We start from the raw sequence: 22,277 nt of genomic DNA, 5'->3' as shown, positions 1-22,277 counted from the left end.
CCGGGGGGAAGAACCCCCCAAGTTTGATAATCCACCTCTTTTCTTTTGCATTTAAGATATCATGCCAGCCTGCTTTGAACGATCGATTACCAATAATGCGGTCAATGATGGCAAATGAGAATTTGGCAGTAGAATATTTAATGGAGTGTCTGTATAATGCATTGGTTAGTCTCTGATTCCTGATATCCCCAAGGTGTTCAGAAATCCTGACCCGGAACTGCCTGGATGTTTGGCCAATATAAAAGGCCTGACATGTGCACGTAGCAAGATATATTATCCAGTCTGAACTACAATTGCCAAAAAATTCAATGTTGTATATTTGTCCAGTGTTTTTACTAGTGAAACTAGTTGTTTTGAAAATATAACTGCAGAAACTGCAGTGGCCACATGGGTAAATGCCTATAAGTTTGTCCCCGGTAAGTGTCCTTTGTGTAAGGTTATCATCCTGAGGTCTTGTTCTTTTATCATGTGAAAACAATGAACCTAACGTTTTACCTTTCCTATATGAAAAGTAACATCGTTCTCCTAGGTAGTCTTCCAAAAGGGGATGTGAATTAAGTATGCTCCAATGGTTGTTAATAATATTGATTAAGTTCCTACTGTTCCTGCCATAGGTCGTAACAAATCTACATAAATCAGAATCATTGTCTCTGAGTCCTGTGTTATATTTTAGAAGAGAGTCCCTGGATTTAGTTTGGCTGAATTGAACTGCTGAATTAATAATTCGTGGAGAATAACCCCTGGACAGAAATCTGTTAGTTAGATCCGTTTGGTGGTTCATAAAGTCATCCTTGGAAGAACCTATTCTTTTGATCCGCAGAAATTGAGATTTTGGTATGTTTTTAATAATGTGTTTAGGATGGAAGCTTTCCGCATGCAAAAGAGTATTGTATTGTGGGAATTTCCTGTGAACAGATGTCTTGAGTGTGTTGTCAGATTGTCTGGTTAGATGAACATCCAAAAAATTAATTTCACTCTGATTGTATTCCACAGTGAATTAAATACCCCAGATGTTCCCATTCAAATGCTCAATAAATTCCTGGAGGTATTCCTTACCTCCTTTCCATACTAACCAACAGTCGTCCAGGTATCTCCTCCATATATCAATTTCTGGTAAATATATATTGTGCATTGGATCATATATAATGTGTTCTTCAATGTAACCCATAAAGAGGTCTGCATAAATGGGTGCAAATGATGCACCCATAGCCGTGCCTTGAAGTTGCCAATAGCAGTCTTGTTGGAAATGAAAAACATTTTTCATAAGAATGTGTTCCACCATGCATGCTAATAATGTGTTCATCCCCGGGGGGTATAAACTGAATTTATTTAGCCAAAATTCCAAGGCCATGAGACCCGCCCAATGTGGGATACTGGTATATAAAGAAGATACATTCAGAGTGCACATCAACCATTCTGGATCCAGTTGAGATTCAGAGACAATCTGCAGAAATTCCGTGGTATCCTGAATTCTAGCACGAACATGTGACAACAAAGGTTTCAATTTCTCAGTAAGAAACACAGATAGGGGATCAGTAAGTGACCCGATACCAGATACAATTGGTCTACCGGGTGGCTGGTGAATGGACTTGTGAATTTTAGGAAGTAGATAGAGTTGTTGTTTGGCAGGGTCCTTAACCATCAAATGAGTTTTCGTTTTATCCGAAATGATCCCAGATTCCACTGCTTGTTCCAAAAATTCATTAATTTCTAGTTGGAAGCCGGGTGTGGGATCAATCTCCATTTTCATGTAATGATGACGGTTGGATAGTTGCCTGAAACTTTCACCAACATAATAATCATTGTCCATAACAACAACTGCCCTTTGTCAGCAGGAATGATGACAATATCTGTGTTGTTCCTGAGTTGTGTAAGAGCCATTTGTTCCTTCTTCGATATGTTATGCCTCATGTTATCTGCAGAACTGAAGTAGAAAATGTATATCCTTGATGACTGCCTGCTGAAAAACAGCAACATGTTTGTCCATAGGAGGATTGAATGTAGATTTGTGGAATCTAAAATCAGATGATCTTTGAGTGTCATCTATTTTGTCCTGTTGTTTGAAAAATAATTTGAGATTAATCTTTCTACAGAAATCTATAGTATCAGAAACCAAGGAACTTTCATCAGTAAAGAAACCGGGAATAACACCAAGGCCTTTATTAAGTAGGGAATATTGATCATCAGATAAGACATGTTTTGAAATGTTTAAGACATTGGTACATTATTCATTCATTTCACTATCGACATGAAAAGTTCTTCTAAGCTTGTGACCCCTGTGTTTCCTACCTGCCTGGTGTTTTTTACCCCTAAAGGGGCCTCAGTTGTTCTTCCCCTTTTGGCATTTGGAGAATCACCAGTACTGAGTGTATCTGTGTCTGTAGTTGAGGATTCCTCACCAGATGTGATATAACTTGACCCTGTCTTTTTCAAAATGGATCTGGGTCTCTTTTTGCATACAAAGGAGACATTCTTGGTACCATGAGCAAACCTAACACCCTTCTGTGATTCAAATTGTCTGCCCTTATAATAATCCTCCTTGTCTCGGGCAAATTTGTGCAATTTCTTGCTTTTAAGATTATTTTCCAAAGTAGATATTTCTTTGGATAATTTGCTCAGACAAGCCTGGAAATTAGTGTTTTCTTCAAACTGTTTGAGGTTATTACAATTTTTTTCTACTTCCAAGATGTTTCCCTGTTTGGTTCTCTCATAAAATTATGCCAATATATTGACTCTGGCCATGGCAGCCTCCTGTTGTGCTATTTGCCAATCCTTGAGCAAGATATCATCTGGTGTACCAACCAATGGTTGGATTTTACATCTCAATCCCCTAGGGGATATATTCTGCACTTGATATGCTTTAAACAATTTATGATGCCAGATGTTTGTTCTCAATGTTTTAATTTGTTTGCCTAGTTTATAAAATGAATTTTCGCAACTGTCAACTGGATCCATGGTTTCCAAATTAAAATTTCTGTAGGGTCAGTGCCAATTCCAAAAATTTTTAGATCATCCTTATCGGAGCATAAACCAAGTTGGAAATGTTCATTATTTTGGACTTCCACCATATATTTGTTTCAATTTTGTGATTCTAAGGGTCGATGAGGCAATTTCTATTCACTCTGACTTCGTGAACATTCAATTGGGGTGTCAATTGTGTATTGGTGATGCAGCTTGGCTATACACTTAATCGCTAGACTGTACACGTGGTTTCCAGTTGTTTGTGCTTACCATTATTTTGGATTTCTACATTTTTGAGCTCATCTATGTGACTCTCAGGTTCGATCAGGATGCAATTATTTTTTACTGCTCCAACTAGGGACATATGTTGGACTTATTCACATGGGGTATCCACTTTTTGAATAAGTATTAGTAATGACAGGATATCTAGGGCCAGCAGGACATCTCGTGTGTTTTTTATTGGAATATGTCTCATATGGGCAAATCTACAACATTTTTCAGGTACTGTACCATTTAATTTATAACGACATACAGGGAAATTGACTCTATCATCTATGTTTGTGGGGCTACGACCAGCGCTTCACGTATTTCTCTACTAAATAGCATTTTCTTGTTTGGGCCCAGTTGTTTATCTCAACATTTGGACATATTTTCAAAATAATTGTCGGTGGTTAATACGGTCAGTGATATTTGATCCAGGGCCAACAGAAGAGCGTTCTGCATTTATATCTACCATTGGACTTTGTATACTATATTATTGTAGTTTATGAACCACAGTTTATGTGCCAGGATTTGCATCTGTTATTAGATTCTTTATAATAGATATCTGTACCATTTGTACAACAGGGGCTTGGCGTAACAGCGGTTTTGCGTTTGGACTTAATATTTTCCATAATTTTGGACATATTATCCAAACTGAGATTCTCAAAGCTTATGTGTTTAGCAACATTTGCTCTACTACAATCAATATTTGCCATTTAGTGTGCTTATATATATATTTTATATTTCTTTGCCATTTGGGTAACCTATATCACCATCTAGGCACTGTGTTTGGATTTCATAATAACCAAATAGATCATTGCAGTTTAATATTGGTGCCAATAATATTCATGTGCCTTTTGTCTTTTAACTAAGGTGTGTTTGAACATGATCCATTACATCCAGGTTTAGTCTTATAGTATAATCAGCACCTGTCAATTTCATTATTTAGGCATTGTGATCTTACCAGCTCATTATTATATCAGTAATATTGGTTTTAATGACAAGTTCAGCTTTATATATCTGGGTGATAGCTTTGATTATTGATATATTTTTTTGAGGAGATTACTGTCCCATTTTAGATAAAATATTGGTTATAAAAGTTGCAGTATCACTATTCTTTATGATTTAATTTGACTTCTCCTATATTCTAGGGGTACTGTCCTCACATTATACATACTCTTGGTGTGCCTTGTGAATTTTGGAGATGCTTTTGCTACTGTTGGAGGACATATAGGGTAGGATATTGTTGCATATTTTGCAGGGAACATTCAATTGACTGTTTTTGTAGCATTTTTTAACAAACATTTGATATATATCAGGATTGATATGATTCACAGTCTTGACAATTTGATGCTTCAACTTATTTGGATTACTTTATTTCTATGTGTAATAAGGTGAACAATTTTGAGTATTATTATGGCTTTATGAAGTATAAGTGCATCTATTTTTCTATGCAATAAGTCTAACTGTTTATATGCATCATACATTTTTTAGTAATTTTTGATACCCCCCTACATATGAGATGTTCCATTGATGTCAGATAACAATTAATATACACTATGTATATACATATATACAATACCATTTAATATTTCAGGAATACTTTATTGTATTTCATATACTGTTCTATTTTGATCATTGTGCTGACAACTTGTATGATCTTTTTTTCATTATATTAGTGGTTGTTTTAATAGACATCACCATTTAGCGATTTTCATGGTTACAATTGCTATCAAGGTTTATACCACTGCTTAATTAGAAAAACACAAACCTTTTCTTTGGATCATTTCCAGCTTGGTACACAACCCTAAGTATTATATTTACATATTTACCAAAGTTTTTAAGTGTTTCTTACATTCTTGCATCAAGAGAATCATATATGGACATATATTTTTCATAGATGGAGATACATACATCTGGCTCTATATTTTCTACCATTTGATTACCTGGACCTACACTCTTCTGTGATTCAAATTATCATTATCCAATTTGATACTTTTTCCTAATTTGCTCTGACAATCCAGCTCTCTTGCCAGTCCAGATTACACTTCTCTCTCTAGTTCTCAGCAACTCATTGTCATGGATCTCCAAAAACTATTATCTGGTTTATGCTCCGATAAGGATTATCTAAAATTTTTTGGAATTGGCACTGACCCTACAGAAATTGTTAATTTGGAAACCATGGATCCAGTTGACGGTTGCAAAAATTCATTTTATAAACTAGGCAAACAAATTAAAACATTGAGAACAAACATCTGGCATCATAAATTGTTTAAAGCATATCAAGTGCAGAATATATCCCCTAGGGGATTTAGATGTAAAATCCAACCGTTGGTTGGTACAAAAGATGATATCTTGCTCAAGGATTGGCAAATAGCACAACAGGAGGCTGCCATGGCCAGAGTCAATATATTGGCATCATTTTATGAGAGAACCATACAGGGAAACATCTTGGAAGTAGAAAAAACTTGTAATAACCTCAAACAGTTTGAAGAAAACACTAATTTCCAGGCTTGTCTGAGCAAATTATCCAAAGAAATATCTACTTTGGAAAATAATCTTAAAAGCAAGAAATTGCACAAATTTGCCCGAGACAAGGAGGATTATTATAAGGGCAGACAATGTGAATCACAGAAGGGTGTTAGGTTTGCTCATGGTACCAAGAATGTCTCCTTTGTACGCAAAAAGAGACCCAGATCCATTTTGAAAAAGACAGGGTCAAGTTATATCACATCTGGTGAGGAATCCTCAACTACAGACACAGATACACTCAATACTGGTGATTCTCCAAATGCCAAAAGGGGAAGAACAACTGAGGCCCCTTTAGGGGTAAAAAACACCGGGCAGGTAGGAAACACAGGGGTCACAAGCTTAGAAGAACTTTTCATGTCGATAGTGAAATGAATGAACAATGTACCAATGTCTTAAACATTTCAAAACATGTCTTATCTGATGATCAATATTCCCTACTTAATAAAGGCCTTGGTTTTATTCCCGGTTTCTTTATTGATGAAAGTTCCTTGGTTTCTGATACTATAGATTTCTGTAGAAAGATTAATCTCAAATTATTTTTCAAACAACAGAACAAAATAGATGACACTCAAAGATCATCTGATTTTAGATTCCACAAATCTACATTCAATCCTCCTATGGACAAACATGTTGCTGTTTTTCAGCAGGCAGTCATCAAGGATATACATTTTCACTTCAGTTCTGCAGATAACATGAGGCATAACATATCGAAGAAGGAACAAATGGCTCTTACACAACTCAGGAACAACACAGATATTGTCATCATTCCTGCTGACAAAGGGGGTGCGGTTGTTGTTATGGACAATGATTATTATTTTGGTGAAGGTTTCAGGCAACTATCCAACCGTCATCATTACATGAAAATGGAGATTGATCCCACACCCGGCTTCCAACTAGAAATTAATGAATTTTTGGAACAAGCAGTGGAATCTGGGATCATTTCGGATAAAACGAAAACTCATTTGATGGTTAAGGACCCTGCCAAACAACAACTCTATCTACTTCCTAAAATTAACAAGTCCATTCACCAGCCACCCGGTAGACCAATTGTATCTGGTATCGGGTCACTTACTGAACCCCTATCTGTGTTTCTTACCGAGAAATTGAAACCTTTGTTGTCACATGTTCATGCTAGAATTCAGGATACCACGGAATTTCTGCAGATTGTCTCTGAATCTCAACTGTTTCCAGAATGGTTGATGTGCACTCTGGATGTATCTTCTTTATATACCAGTATCCCACATTGGGCGGGTCTCATGGCCTTGGAATTTTGGCTAAATAAATTCAATTTATACGCCCCCGGGGATGAACACATTATTAGTATGCAGGGTGGAACACATTCTTACGAAAAATGTTTTTCATTTCCAACAAGACTGCTATTGGCAACTTCAAGGCACGGCTATGGGTGCATCATTTGCACCCATTTATGCAGACCTCTTTATGGGTTACATTGAATAACACATTATATATGATCCAATGCACAATATATATTTACCAGAAATTGATATATGGAGGAGATACCTGGACGACTGTTGGTTAGTATGGAAAGGAGGTAAGGAATACCTCCAGGAATTTATTGAGCATTTGAATGGGAACATCTGGGGTATTTAATTCACTGTGGAATACAATCAGAGTGAAATTAATTTTTTGGATGTTCATCTAACCAGACAATCTGACAACACACTCAAGACATCTGTTCACAGAAAATTCCCACAATACAATACTCTTTTGCATGCGGAAAGCTTCCATCCTAAACACATTATTAAAAACATACCAAAATCTCAATTTCTGCGGATCAAAAGAATAGGTTCTTCCAAGGATGACTTTATGAACCACCAAACGGATCTAACTAACAGATTTCTGTCCAGGGGTTATTCTCCACGAGTTATTAATTCAGCAGTTCAATTCAGCCAAACTAAATCCAGGGACTCTCTTCTAAAATATAACACAGGACTCAGAGACAATGATTCTGATTTATGTAGATTTGTTACGACCTATGGCAGGAACAGTAGGAACTTAATCAATATTATTAACAACCATTGGAGCATACTTAATTCACATCCCCTTTTGGAAGACTACCTAGGAGAACGATGTTACTTTTCATATAGGAAAGGTAAAACGTTAGGTTCATTGTTTTCACATTATAAAAGAACAAGACCTCAGGATGATAACCTTACACAAAGGACACTTACCGGGGACAAACTTATAGGCATTTACCCATGTGGCCACTGCAGTTTCTGCAGTTATATTTTCAAAACAACTAGTTTCACTAGTAAAAACACTGGACAAATATACAACATTGAATTTTTTGGCAATTGTAGTTCAGACTGGATAATATATCTTGCTACGTGCACATGTCAGGCCTTTTATATTGGCCAAACATCCAGGCAGTTCCGGGTCAGGATTTCTGAACACCTTGGGGATATCAGGAATCAGAGACTAACCAATGCATTATACAGACACTCCATTAAACATTCTACTGCCAAATTCTCATTTGCCATCATTGACCGCATTATTGGTAATCGATCGTTCAAAGCAGGCTGGCATGATATCTTAAATGCAAAAGAAAAGAGGTGGATTATCAAACTTGGGGGGTTCTTCCCCCCGGGACTGAATGATAAATTATGATTTATGTAATTCTTAGTGAATAATAAACATTAAATCTTTGTGACATTATTATGCACCCAACATTTTTCTCCATCTCAGCGTATTAATGATGAAGCTTTTGGCTTCATGTTATATTTATATTTATATTTATATGATTTCAGATTCACAGTGCACTGTAACTTTTTTCCTGTTAACAAATTCAGGATGATGGTTTTTTGGTACCTTATAACCATGGTTTTCACTTTTAGATATACTAACCCATCAGTTGAACTTTATTTTGTTTGATTTCAGGAACAAAAATGTAACAATCAAAGCTCATGAATATCTTTATTTTATTTCTAATGGTGATTTTTTTATGATTTTTCATTAACCTTTTTGTTTCTTTTTAAATCACAGGAAATGATGTCACTGAATCCACTAATTGAAACTATTTAAGTTCATGACTCATTACTATTGCTTAATGTACTACTGAAGAAAGCCTTGTTGCTGAAACCGGTCTAGTTTCAGTTTATAATAAAACTATATTCTACAGATCCTCCATGGTGCTGGCTTTTTTCTCTTTTGGATCTACCGTGCTCACTTGCTGTGCACCAGCCTAACTTGCTAGCTCTTTTTATGAAACATGAAGTGGAAATTGCAAAGTGCTACAGAGTGGATAGAGACACACTATAGAGAGACACACTATAGATACTCTGCAACATCTTTGCAGACCTATGGCAAACTGAGGGGAACCAATACCAGTGGAGACAAAGGCATGTGTATCACTTAGAGTTTTAGCTACAAGAACCTTTCCGAGACAAACAGGGGACATGCTGGGGGTGTCACAGGCATCCAGGATCCTCCTTCAGATCCTGAATTCTATTCTCCGACTTGCCAGTGACCACATATATTTTCCCTGTACTCCTAAGTACAGGGCCAAAAATATGCTGGAGTTTTACACTCTAACATACTACTTTGAAGTATTGGGTGCTATAGATTGTACACATATACAAGTCAAGGCCCGAACCGGGGAAGAAGGAAGGGTGTCCATAAATACAAAGGGCTTCCAATCCATTAACTGCCAAGTCATGTATAATGCTAAGCAAATCATCTTGAATGTGTGTGCTGGCAGTTAGCATAACTGACATATCTTGCACACCTCTCAAGTGTATCACATATTTACTAGGGGTAATATTCCAGAGGATCATTTACTGGGGGATGCAGGTTACACATTGGAACAGTGGCTGATGACGCTCATCAGATGTGCACACACACCTGCTGAAGAATGCCATAATGAGTCACATGCTGAAACCAGAAATATCACAGAATGTGTGTTTGGACTGCTGAAAGCATTCTTCCAGTGCCTAGATACATCTGGGGAGCCTTGCGCTACAATTTAAGTACATGTACTGATGTCTGCACCATCTGTGTCATGCTTCACAACATCATCCTGAGAAAGCAGCTTCAGCAGGGTCAACAAGGGGAAGGGGAACACATCCCACTAACAATTGGAAGGTCATCACAACCACATGCAGGTCAGGAGTCAGGGGGGAATCAGCAGGTGCTGTGGTGTAAGCAGATGTAGGCATGCTCAATATGCTCTCACATTGGCTAAGACAAAATGCATAGCACAATCACTCACCATATAAGGGACTAAAACTTTCATCCTACACAGATGCATATAGTAACATTGATGCCAGGCAATGCTCACAACCTTTACTTACCCATGTAATGGCTGTGTACTCCTAGCATCAGACAGACTCAGCCCTGACCTAAAACTGTAGCAACTGCTGGATTTACAAGGAAAGTTCTGAAACTGGACTATTCAAACAAAGTTGTGTAATAATGGAAATGAATGGCATATCCTTGCATGTTGTTACTTGGTAATGTAAGTAAGTAAAAGTGGGTGATTTCTATAGTAATGACTTCAACATGTGACAGCAGAGACTTATGTGAATACATGTGTCCTCATTTCAAGTAATAGACCTCAGGCATCAAAAATTCATGCATTATTACCTCTCAAAAGTAGTGATAGTCACAGTATGCACTTAGTTTGGCCTCATACATTTGCACTAGCAAATCATTAAAGAGAGAACTAGAAGTTAATGAGACACATTTCAGTTTCAGACTTCATAACCCTCAAAAGATTCTTAAAAATACTGATGAAAAACTGTTTTGATTCTATCAACTGTCTAACTTTGTAAGACCAAAATATGTAAAAGTCACCTTATTATTCACCCATCATCACTTTTATTTATGGCTTGATCCAGCTTTGTTGCTGTAAGAGTGGGGGAGGCATACACACATTACAAAAGTTGGCCACTGAGACAGAATGAGCTTTAAGCATCGCAGCTGAAACATGTAGCTGTTGTAGCTCTCATCATGAGGATGTCCAGAACCATGACCCCATAGCCTACCACATCTGGGTGAGGAAACCTCAACCACTAACAGAGCAGTGGAAGTACTGCCACTATGGGAGTGTGATCCAGCATGAACACATCAGCTAACATCAGATTATGTGGCTGACTTATGTCCACATGAATGCTGTTCCCCTCTCAGCAGAGGTTCCTAGGTTCATAGGTTCATGGGCTGTCACTAGGCTATTTACTGAGGGTCTTTACAAGCCTAGCCATTAAATCTCAGCATAATACTAGATGAGAGATATTGTCTATGCCCAAGGTTTTTCTAGCAAGGACTACTTATGCCCAGGAGTCCAGCAGGTCCTGTTTATGTCGCAGGCTAGATTGATGTCCCTGGAATAGGTGACTCTAGTCCCATTTGACTAACAGATGCACAATATTTCCATTAGATTTGGGGCAGAGATAGCCCTAAAAACCAGAAATAAGTCACCACTAAGTAGTCTATATGCTACTGAGTACAGTGATATGTCACCTAAATGCTTCAACAATGACTTCATTCTCAGAGTCACTGAAGGGGGTTTTGTGAGGTTTGGTATACCTGGTTGCCATAGTCCTTGGTGACATAAAACACAATAGAAGGGTGATACACATAAGTATCACATAAATAAAAGTCCTGCTTAGAGATAACATATAAAAGATAGTTTTTCAATATTAACCACTAAAGAAACAAAAACAGTCAAGATATTTCAATATAAAAAAATAATTTATATGGTTGTAACATAATATAGTCACACACAAAACAAGGTTAAAGCCAAAACAAGGAGAGTAACAACAAGAAAGCAAACCTCAGTGCAAATAATTTTGTTTGTGCCAACACAGAAATGGAACTTGGTTTCTCCACCCCCAAAGCAACAGGAAAATGACAAAATGTACTAATAAACCAAGGAATAAAACATTAGTGAATTGCTAAAAATGTTATCAAATAAACTGCCCCAAAATGTGTACACATTTACCACAGAACATTCAATTTTATATAATTGCCAGTCACGTCTACCTGTGGCCAGCACTCTCCTAGAGGTGTCTATGGGCCATCCTAGAAGGCTAACACTCTTGTGTCATTGACAATATAAGACCTTTTCATTTCACTAAAATAACAATAGAAGATTGTAAAGAGAAAAACAGTTGGAACATTAGCAGTTGTGATGAAAGTTAATAAGGTTGTGCATCTCAGAAAGTAAAATGTCCTGACAAAAATGCCTATGCCATTAGTAAACTTGTAAGAAGTGTATATATATATATATATATATATATATATATATATATATATATATATATATATATATATATATATATATATATATATATATATATATATATATATATATACATACATACATATGTATATATATATATATATATATATATATATATATATAGTTTTTTTTTCTTAGTGACGTGAGTATATCTAGTATATAACAGAAAAATGCAAACATAACTTTTCAAGATCAGTAGTCTCCTGTGCAGCTAAATCCAAAGTAATAGCAATCATCTTCTGTGTTATCCACATAAAAAAGTTTCCTCACCTTTAGGTTCCCTAGCTGCACGGTTCCCTTTTTATAGTATAGTTTCAGGGCTGTGAGCACAGTGAAGATGCAAATGAGGTGTGACCTCATTAGAATTGCTGAATCCCAAATTCTTGGCTCCAGGTCACAGATGCAAACATAGTGCAGGCACTTCCTCAGTGTTTATTGTTAATGGATTGCAACTGTGAATTATTCTGGTAGGGAGAAGGAAAAAAACAGCAGCATTTCAGACTCCCTTACCTCCAGTTGGTGTGTCAGCCAAGACAGACTTACAAAGTGTAAAAGTAATTGTATCAAGATTTGAAATGTAAGTAAGCTCCACACATTTCATAGTTTCTGTTCAGTAACATAACATCCAACTTCCCCTGCATTTGTTGACAGCAATATATTATTGTCATTTAATATCCTTACGCATTTTAAGCACAGTGATGCAAAATGCCTTATAGACTGCATGTCTCAGATTACTGCTCAGAGAAGAGAAGAATGAATACTATACAGTGATAAGCCAGATACAGTTCTGCAAACAATAGTCATAAATGGTTGTGTGATCACTCATTCCATTACATCTGAAATGAATACATGTACAAACAACTTAGAAGTTTACAACTGCCATGTAGTTTGTTAACATTGTGGATGACGTTGAATTTGCTTGTATGCAGAATGATTTTCATTCTCTGCTGCAAAGCTGTTTCTGTGACAAAGAGGGATAACACACCCTTACTGTGTTTCGAAGGTTCATTGGAGTGAGAGTTCCAATCCATACCTCTGTAAAAATATTTCATGTGTACCAACATAAATTTTTTAGTGTTGATTTTTTAATATACATCTTTTCTTCCTTCCTCCTAATTTCCCTTTTTTATATGAATAGCATTTGCACATTGCATGGCTAGTGCAGACAGGGGAATGGAGAAACACAATAAATGCCATGTAAACACTGATTAGAAATATAAAACTAAGTTTAGCTTGATTATCTCATTTGCGCAATGCTTACCACAGTGCTACCCTGGACTACTTGCCCACACAGCAAACAGACAGAACACCTGCAGACAGGATGTAGACATTACAATAGTCAAAAAGGGTATATTGTTGCATTTTTGCTTCCCATCACTCAACACCGCAAAGTGACATTGCACGGTGGGTATCAAGCTTCCCCAACACCGGCAGCCATAGAACACCTGCAGAGAGGAAGCAGACAGTAGGCAGTTTCAAAATGGATACATTGTATCAACTGTGTTTTGGGCATCACCCAAACATAGTAAGTGGTATTGTGCAGTGGTTAACACACAGAAGTTAATAATGAATAGAGACATATCCAACTGTTATTTAACTATTCCTCAGACATCAGGTGTAGTGTAAGGCTGTAATACAGATGGCCCTGGGTTCTAATACAGGAAGTGCAACATATTTTTACTGTTGTGACAGTTCAGTTTATAGTAATGAACAGACAAATATACAAGTGTTATTTTAATATTTCTATGGCAACAGATGTAAATGTAGGGCTGTATCCAGTGCGACTTGCATCCCACTCACTAGAGAACAGTGTAGGCACCACTTTAATGACCTAAAAAGGTGAAAGAAGGATACACTCAACCAGTGGCTGGATGACGTCTGAACTAGCGACATCCCAGAGCTATGTAAGTATGCTAATAAAGAGAATTTATAATACACAGAAAGCTAAATATAGGCAAGGCTGGTATGCATAATGCTATTCTGTGCTTTTCTTTTCTTTTCACAACTAATTCTGAAATTGATGTGAATAGGCAGGCCCATGCTGAGCATCTATAGAGACTGGGGGAACCAAGTGGTATATATGCAGCACAAGAGAAGTATTATTGCAACTTTAAAATTAGAAAAACATGTTTTCATCTCTATACAGTAGTAGCAAAGTAAGCATGCATATCCTAACTCTAAAACAAGTATGAATGCATCACTCTGTTGCACAAACCAACTTTAGGAGTCAAGTGTAAGACTGTAATCAGAAGTTGTGGGTCCAAATACCATCAGTAACAAGTATAAAATAGCGCAATTGTTTAATAATATTACATAAATTAAATTATACACAAGTGGCATAAATGCCCTGATGTTAACTTTAATCGGTATAACTGGATCAAATATACGCACAATATCTGCACATTGCAAGGAATATCTTGAGCGGTCTGTAATTATAGTTTCTAGTTGTTAGGAAGTTGACTAAAATGTAAACCTCAAATAAAATAGTTGTATTATTGTGATAATGCATTGCATGCCACATATGATGGTACTAATTTGATCTCTTTTTTCCTCTCACCCCACCCCTTATCTCTTTTTTTTATTTTTTACTATGTGTCATCAAAATCTCTCCATACCATACCTGTGTAAAAAATGACTAAATGCTTCATAGCACAGGGAGTTAGGCCAACCACAGTGGATCAGTTTGTCCCTACTCTACCAGCTCTGGCACTGACATCAAACACATCTGGGACCCAACCTGGCAGTACTGCCTCTGCTATCATTGCATTGCCTGCACCCTCAGGTAACACTGCCCTAGCAGTTAGTGCTCTGGTTCCTTCTGGGAGTACTGACAGAGGTAGGGATATCATTACCCACTAGGAGATGTCAGGGTTGGTGCATAGGGTTGTGCACAGCACCATTGGTATATACCTATGCTAGATGGAGAGGCTGATATCCCTCATGGTTTGTAGGAGGAGGAGATGTCAATAACTCGAGCAGCCATCAGAGTATGGGGATGATGATGACAGTCCTGCATGTGTGGACTAAACACTCATTGTCCCCATGTTTGACAGGCATGGCCTTGCACTGTTCCCTCCCTCATCCCAATCATGGTGTCCTCAAAACATTTGTTTCCCTAACCTTCATTGTGTCTTGTTTTGTTTGTCCTGTTTGTTTGCATTTGCTTCCTCACCTACCCAACTTACCTGAACTAGAAATACCAATGTCCCTTACCCAGCATTCCTCTCTTACTTAAGTAAAAAAAAAATGGGCACCTGTACCACAAAAAAAAAAAAAAAAACATATATATACACATATGCACACACACACACACACACACATATATATATATATATATATATATATATATATATATATATATATATATATATATATATATATATATATCATCCCATATATAGCTGTCCATTTTGTACACGTGTCTTCCTGACACACTTGATTTAGTCCAATTGGCTATACAAAATGACTACATTGTTGATGCCCACCTGTGGAGATGACAGCCCAAATTCATCAAATATTCTATACATGTTTTCATTTTACACTGCTGAAGAAATGGATAGCTATGGTTCTTTCTTACCTCCTCCTTGCACATTCTTATATTGCTTTCCCTTTGTTCTCCCCTCCTGCTTGCCCCCCTTTTCACCACTTTCATATCTACCCCATTTTAGCACCTCTAATCTGGTCAAAAATAGAATTACACAAAACACACATAAGTAACAATAAAAGCAATAGAGCCCTTCACTTTTTAGACTCTATGTCTGCACAGAGTTTAGCATCATGCACTAATACTGAGTGGTGGTGAACACTTATACACACTGCACTAAGGTAACACACAATAACACACAGTGGCTGTAGTATAAATAATTATTTTCTTGCATTATGAATACTTATTTAAGACTATTATATAAACCTGGATTAGAACCCTATTTCATCTGGGCTGCAAAAGAACTGTGTCAATGCATTTACACCTACTGCCATACAGTCAGCTAAGAAGCAGGTGTGTTTTATCCACTCAGTACTGAGAACTCTAATAATTTTAGCAATGAGGCTTGCATTTGCTCACCCATTAACTAAGCGCAAACATGGAATGCAGTAGAAATGTGTATCTTGCATGCACAAACACTTTGCCCACCTTTGCACAAACCTGCTGCTCAGCAGTGCACTATGCAAAGTGGACAATAGCATATATTACTTTTGTTTACTGTCCAGTTAGTCTTCATGCCATGAATGTACATGTAGAAACACAAACCAAATAAAGGCACTATCTAAGAAAATAACACATATTTACAATGCAGCCATCTGTTACTTCCCTCCATGCACTGCAACCTTGGTCTCTCAGTACTTGTTCACCAATATATCAACTACACTAGAGAAATAAATGAAAAATGATGTCTAATATACCATGCACATCTTTATAATGACAATGCACATTCAGATTTCTCAGTACTTTTAGTAATGTGGACAGCTCCTTGCATATAGTTTATACCTGCACATTGGAAACACAACAGCAAATACTGCACATTGTGCACTCATCAGTCTGGTAACACCCAGAACTATAATATCTTGACAGTTGGACATGACAGCTATCCATTTCATGCAGGCCACTGAATATCTTCTCTCCAACATCCAATGCCGATATCATCCACTAGAAATTGTCCTGCAGACTTGTGCCATGGCACTTGTATAAAGTACTGAATTCTCTGTTCACTGTAGTAAGATAGGTAGGGTTCTCTTTCACTGCAGTCAACTGGTGTGTGTGTGTGTGTGTGTGTGTGTGTGTGTGTGTGTGTGTGTGTGTGTGTGTGTGTGTGTGTGTGTGTGTCTGTCTGTCTGTCGAATTACCACTCCAATCACTTGGATTGCCAATATTTTAACACATGCACATGCCTACACATCCATTTCATGCAGGCCTCCTGACATCTTCTCTCCAATGTCCACTGCTGATGTCATCTACTATACATTGTCCTGCAGCATTGTAAAGGTCAGACATGTCATGGTGCTTGCATAAAATACTGAGTTTTCTAGTCTGTGTACATAGGTAGGGGTTCTAATCTCACTGCAGTCAACTGGGAGGTTTGTGTGTGTCTATATATTCAGAAGAGTATAAGTGTGTATCCTGAAGTTACCACTCCAATCCCATGGATTGTCAATATTTTGACACTTGCACATGTCTTCACATCCATTTTATGCAGACCTTACAACATCCACTGCTGATGCCATCCACTATAACTGTCCTTCATCCTTGTAAAATTCAGACTTGTGCTATGGTGCTTCCATAAAAATACAGAATTCCTTAGTTGGTATACTTAGATAGGTAGGGGTTTTGTTTTCACAGCCATCAACTGGGGAGTATGTGTATATGTTTGTGCACTTGCTCAACATTAGAGAGAGCATTTTACACCAGCATGTGCAACACTGCGTTAGCATCTTCTCACCAAACACACTTGATGTCATCAACTATAAACTGTCGTCTGTCACTGTCCAAGTCAGACTTGTACTGTTAATGCTTGCCTTAAATACAGAGTTCTTCAGTTGGTGTACTTAGATACAGAGCTCTCCTGTCGGGTGTACTTAGATAGGTAGGGTTTCTGTTCTCACTGCACTCAACTGGGGTGTGTGTGTGCTTGTGCTCTTGCTTGACATTAGAGAGAGAATTTTACACCAGCATGTGGGACACTGCTATAACCATCTTCCTCTCACCAAACTCTGCTCATGTTATCAGCTATAGTTGATTTGCGGATGTGCAGTATTTCTATCAGGGCAGGGTCAGAGACTGACTTGTAGGCTAGGCACAAGTCACTTCATCCTATACGATACAGATTACAGTGACAGGACTTTCAATATATCCACTTAAATCATGGCATTGTTTGTAAGCCAATCAAACCAAGACTCAGGATTACAACGAGGCAACCAGGCCTTTGGCTGAAAAATTCAAACAGCATATATTCTTCAAACAGAAGGATTTATTCAAGTAACAAGGGCAGTCTGTGTAAAATTCATAACTCACAGTTCATTTATTTGAGTGACATAAAAACGGTAAGCGCTTTCACTAGATAGCTTCATCAGACCTTCAAGAACAAACACACTCTCCTTTCCTTATATACTACCTTCAAATATTTCAAAATTTGTCATTACCAATCAGAACACTTCTTACATGGTCATGTGTCTAATTGAAACATTTATACAAAAATGCAAAAATGAAAGCAAAAATAAAAATGCAGAAGTAAAATGATAAAAGCACAGCAACAACTTGTTCAGTATAAAATGTATAAAAGTTATGCAGCACAAATATAACCCCTTTCCCTTATATAACCCCTTTCCCCTTATCCCATACCCTGTCCTTCCCCCCCCTCCCCCCCTTTTATTCCCCTTATATGCCTCCCATCCCCTTGTATTTTCACTCCTTCCTCCTTTTCTCCCTTCCTTTCCCCCTCTCCCCCCCCCCTTCCCCCTTCCCTTCCTCTTATTTCTTTCACTCTTCTTTGGTTTTTTCTATATAATATGTTCAACCCATTAATCCTAGGGGCGGTGATTTAATCAATCTTACTGAGGCAGCAGAAACTAGATGGATCCTCCGTTTAGCTTCACATCGGGGGAGAGGTCTCAATGATTCTGTTTCAGTCAGACCATTGTTAAAAGCGAGACCTATTAAGTAATCAGTTTGCTGTTTTTATATCTTTAAAGAAAGATTTACTGTTGTGTTATGTTATTTATGTCTAGATTTGTTATTTCATATCCACCCTCTGAATTGATTATGACATTAATTTTTATTGTGTGGTTATTTTCTTTTGAATATACATCATTAAGTCACTTCTAGATTCTGTAAGTGGTATTATTCTCATGCTTAGTATTTGCTATTCTACAGCAACCTCTAGCATTGTTTACGATACTAACTTTTATGGCGCGTTTATAGCGAATTAATTGACTTTAAAACACATCACTACGTGATTTATATATATTTGATATTGTTTTTAAATAATGAAATAGCAGTTAGATATTAGCGCTCTAATGAATTTGTTTAAGTATGTATTCGTTTTTGCCATGGAAGTGACGTTGCTAGCATTTTTATAGGAAGTGACGCTTTTTAAATTTGGCTATTTATATGTAACTGTTTGGTTCGTGTTATTATGTCTGATGAAGCGGCAGGACCGCGAAAGCGCTCACATTAATAAACTTTGTTTTTTGATTCTTATATCCTCTGTGGTTCGTTGAATACAGAACTTTGGATTATACCTCCATATATTGGTTTGCCTGAATGGAGCTTTGTTAAGTTACTTCTGGTTTAAAGAAGTCTGCTGTTCCTTCCTTCAGCATTTGGGTAAAGAGTTTCTATATTTTGCGTGGGACTGGTTTCAGTTTTTTCGTATATCACATATGGAAGGAGCCGCAATTAATGGTCTACCGACAGTGAATGTTGAAGAGACCTGTTTCGGCACTATTGGTCCACTACACAGTGTCTTGAAAGATATAATGAATCCACTTCTGTCGAACGACGAAATCGTAATTATAGACCAGGATGAACTTGATGTTGACAAGGAAATCCTAGCTCGACAGTTAGAGGGATATTGAGAACAACCTCTTTAAATATAAACGACTACAACATCAGAGACATCATTTGGAAGCCAGCCTCCACTGTAAGGTAGTTCCCAGAGGGCTTCGCATATTAAACATGCCCACGTATGGGAATATGTTTCCAGAACTTTTACTTAAATGGCAGAGAATAAATTTACAGGCCAGTGCAGCTTATATGGAATTATTGATAGACTTTTTTAAGCCCATTGAGGCTGAGCTATTAGTAAGCATAGATGACCAACAAAAACAACTTATGAATATAATTGTTAATAATGCATCTGATCTGTTCTTGCAAGAACTTTTAGACCGCACCAGTCATTATGGTAACAATTTGCTAGCACAAAAAAAGAAGAAATTATTGAGGGACAAAAAAGACTTTGAAAGCAACAATGTCTTTGTTTGGCCTAAACACAATGCCCCCTTGAAATCTAACGCTAGTAGTGGGGTCAATAGCACATCTTCCTATGCTCGTGTTGCATCTACAAAACCACCAGAAGTCAAGAAAGGAAGCAAGCTGATGACCAGTAAAGCTGTTCCATCATCATCATTGGCTACCCCAGCCCATATCGAAGAACCTCACACAGAGATTATTAACACCCCGAAGTTGATTACTTCGGTTTATTCTACACCTGCTGAAGTATGCCCTCTAACATCAGTTCAGCCTGAGGAGGCAACTACTCGCACCAGCACCACACAACAATGAGCAACAGGATTTTCTGAACGCTCCTTTGCCCATACGAATGGGCAGGAAGAGGGTGTTGGAACAAGAACCACAGCGAACTGTGAAACGACGGGATTCCGATGTGGAAACGAATCACTCCATACAGAGATGGGTCCAGCCCTGTTAGTTTGGAATATATCTAGTTATCCTCTTTCTGTTACTGAACTTTCTGTCCTAAATAAAGGACTGTCATTTATTCCTAGCAGCAAGACCGATATTAGTGATTATATCCTAGCCATTAGACTGTTCCTCAGGAATGTGAACTTGAGAATTCTACACAAAGGAAGCCCGAATGAAGGTGAGCATGTTTTTAAAAATAAGAGCTTGGCCAACCCTCACTTGAGGCCAAATCTAGAACTATTTTTGAAAGGCGTAGAAAAAGATCTCTACAGTGCCTTCCAATCAGCTCACTTTGATGCCATAGACAATTTGAACTCATTGGAACTTGCTGCATTTAAATCTTTAAAAGGTAATACTGACATCATTGTACGTCCAGCTGACAAGGGAGGCCGTATTGTTGTGATGAATAGACTCTCTTATACTGAATCAATGCTCACAATGTTAATGACTAGTGCTTATGAAATTGTTCCATTAACAGTAGTTGAGGCTTCTTTTTTAGAAGTGAGTAATTTATTGCTTGATTGTAAATCTATGGGCATTATAACTGATGAGCTTCATAGATTCTTTACTATTGATTTTCCGCTCATACCTTGTATAAACGGCCTACCTAAAATTCATAAGGACGGTAGGAATCCTCCCATGCGACCTATAGTCGCAGGTGAAGGATGGCTCACTGAGCCAGTCTCAGTATACTTCGATTTTAAACTTAAACAAGTGTAATCACGATTTGACTACGTGTTAATAGACACCAAGCAGTTTTTGAGTGATCTCTTCCAATTTGCTAATGAGTGTGATGAAGTGGCATCGTTGGGTTTAGTGACTATGGATGTCATATCACTATTTACATGTATTCCAAACGATAGAGGTATAGAAATGGTCAAAAACTTATTATGTGAGACGCTTTCAGCCACTGAGGCTGATTTTCTGAGTTTATTACTAGAGATAGTCTTAGAGAACAATTTTTTCATTTTTCAGGATACCATCTATAGACAGACTACTGGTGTAGCGATGGGTACGAGTTGCGCGAACACCTATGCCAACCTTGTTATGGTGGCATGGGAGAGGGAGGTCCTTTCCATCTGTCCCCATATCGCCTTTTATAGACGATTCGTGGACGACCTCTTTCTCCTTTGGCACGGTACCCAATATTCTTTTTTAGAATTTTTCACCACTGTGAATGTATCATCAGGTTTTTTGAAGTTCACTATGGAATTTTCGGTATCAGTTGACTACTTAGATGTCACTATTTACAGAGAGGTTGGTACCCTTAAGACCAAAGTTCACCGGAAATCCTGCTATATGGCATCATTCCTTTCCCCTACCAGTATGCATCAACCCAGGATATTTAATAATATTATTAGAGGTCAGGCCTTGAGAGTCTCTCACCTGTGTTCAGATGATATATCTTTTCAGAGTGAATTATTGGTTTTGAAAGATTATTTTTTCAATAGAGGTTTTGATCGTGAACAGATCGAACATGTGTGCCAAGGTGTGATTAGACAGAGGCGTAGTGTAGGGCGTCCCTATCATTCTAATCACAAGCGCACTCGACCACGTACACAACATATTGCTCAGCAAACTCCCTTGGTAATTCCATATGCTAAGAATTTGCCACTTGTACAGAAACTGATATCAAATAACTGGAATATATTGACCGTGGATATTGATACCCAATTAGTAGTAGGCAATTGCCCACGCTATGCATATAACAATGTTAAAAACCTCAAACAACATCTCTGTTTTCCACCTCTATCCACCATCAATAATCCAATTATCACTATTTCTGAATTTGGCACTAGCAGATGTGGTCACTGCCCCCAATGTGTATATGTTGACACTTCCAGGTTTTTT

Source organism: Protopterus annectens, chromosome 2.part2, assembly GCF_019279795.1.
Source record: "Protopterus annectens isolate FY-2018-M chromosome 2.part2, PAN1.0, whole genome shotgun sequence".
Classification (NCBI taxonomy): domain Eukaryota; kingdom Metazoa; phylum Chordata; order Ceratodontiformes; family Protopteridae; genus Protopterus; species Protopterus annectens.
This window is presented reverse-complemented; position numbering follows the sequence as displayed.